The sequence below is a fragment of the Dipteris shenzhenensis genome, chromosome 27 (assembly GCF_047967505.1).
Source record: "Dipteris shenzhenensis isolate YYH24624 ecotype China chromosome 27, Dip_SZ_1.0, whole genome shotgun sequence".
In the NCBI taxonomy this organism is placed as follows: domain Eukaryota; kingdom Viridiplantae; phylum Streptophyta; class Polypodiopsida; order Gleicheniales; family Dipteridaceae; genus Dipteris; species Dipteris shenzhenensis.
In genome coordinates, this window is record NC_141622.1 from 5,031,495 (window position 1) to 5,033,492 (window position 1,998).

The 1,998-nt window shown below is 42.6% G+C and overlaps 1 pseudogene; it reads right to left on the reverse strand.

Annotated features, from left to right (window-relative positions):
- Positions 1 to 1,918: 1,918 nt before the first annotated feature.
- The window catches only part of LOC147883772 (25S ribosomal RNA), a 2,340-nt pseudogene continuing 2,260 nt past the window's right edge, over positions 1,919 to 1,998 (reverse strand).

The following is a 1,998-nucleotide window of genomic DNA, read 5'->3' on the forward strand; positions in this document are numbered from 1 at the left end:
TTTGCTACCATTGTCATGTTTTACATGGGTTTTCATGATTACATAATGGTGCTCCACAAGCCTATTCAAGTCATTATCAGTCAACATATTGCTTTCTACCTTAGACTTGGAAGGGATATGTTTGTTTTAAGGTTCTCAAGCTATGTATTGAAGTTTTTGCTTTCATCTTGATAGAAGCTTGAGTATGGAGTTTTGAGGCCAAAACATATCTAACTCTAAAATTTGTGTTTAAGGAATAAATTCTAATACAAAAATAGCCTACAACTCCACATGTGGGAAATATACGCAAAAAGAGAAGATCCTCCTATTATTCTTTAGCTTATTTTATATGTAAGGGTTGGTGTGTAAAATTAGCAAAGTGATAAGGTAGGAAATAATAGTCCTACAGGTCCTAGGTTAAAAAATTTTGTGATGCATCATTGCTTTGATGAAGAAGAAAAGTGTTTTCTCCTCACCGTACTTCATCACAAGCATTGTAACTAAACTCTCTATAATGCTTGCTATTTAGATTCTCACAAATTTTGAGCCTTAGTAGTTCTATCAGAAGACCATAGACCATCCCTTGACATCTGACCATAGAGAAGAGACATTATACCCTCCTCTCTTTTTTTTGGCAGAAGAACCCTTAAATTCAAAATGTGAACAATTGTTTCAAATCTTCCTTCTTAAGACATCTTAAGATACATTTCATGATTAGAGCAATATGTCTTTGATTTTGAGCTTTGGTAGAGTACAACATTTGTTGGCCATTCTACTCCAGACTACTGAATGGTTGGGATAAGCAAATCAATCAGTCTTTGTTTTGTCCTCGTCGGAGTCTAGATGTATCGAAGGCTTCTACTCGCTCGACTTGTTACTAGATTGTAAAACCGGAGATTCCACCCCCGGGAATTCTTCTCGATGGGGTTCCCCCCATAGGGAGGGATGTTCTGTCGATGTGGATCCGTGACAATACCCCATTCCAGAGTCCCAATCGGGACTATTCCCAATGGCGAATTCAACTCGAGGGGGAACCAATGAATTACTTGTAGAAGCTACTGCTGGAGACTACTAAATATCAAGCTTACTATACGAAAGAGTCAAGTCATATATCATTCCGTTTTGGCAAGAGAGTCATGCCTTTGCGAAGGATCAAGTCCCACAACTTCAGCTCTGCGTCCGCGCCTGAAATCACAATCTTTGCTTGCCTACTTACCACTGAGAGGGAAGGGACCTTTAGGGATGATTTTGGGCGAGGACGGATTCGAACCCCCGACACCGTGGTTCATAGCCATGTGCTCTAATCCCCTGAGCTATAGGCCCCGTCTCCACTGGATATGTTCCAGGAACCCCTTCTAGGATGGACTGGAATAGAAGCAACCCCTCCTCTCCCCATCCATTCCGATTTAGAAAAATGCGAAAGCTTAGGATCTTCCCTCAGAAAGATAGAGTATTTTCCTCTCATTAAGTAGGGAGGAGGGAGGTGCTAATATCCATGGGGTCTCGAAGGGGATGACCTTTCAATTTCAATAAAGGAGAATGGAATGCATTCAGTCTTTTCTTTCATCCTGGCGTTGAGCTATTTTCCCGCAGGGCTCGCCCTGCAGTATCCTTACCGCGGTAGAGTTTCACCACCAAGTTTGGGATGGATCCGTGTGGTTCCTCCATGCCTAAGACACCAGAATATCAACCCGTGGACAAAGAGGAGCATAAGGAAGAAGCATATTGGTTAGTTCTTATGAGACTCTAATTTCGGAAGGTACACCAGAGGTGTAGGTGTACCTTCCAGGCAGAGAACATCCCTCTGGTCTGCCTTTCCATCCCTTGGATGGATGAAGAAGCGAGGCGGGACCCTTAGATCAGCTTCTGGGCTGATGTTGTCAGACGATCGAATAAAATAGGTGGCATTGCCTAATCGAATCGATCAGGTTATGCGGAAACAAGTTCCGAATCTCTCGGTCTGTTAGGATGCCTCAACTGCATACATTACTGCACTTCCACTTGGCACCTATCGTGATG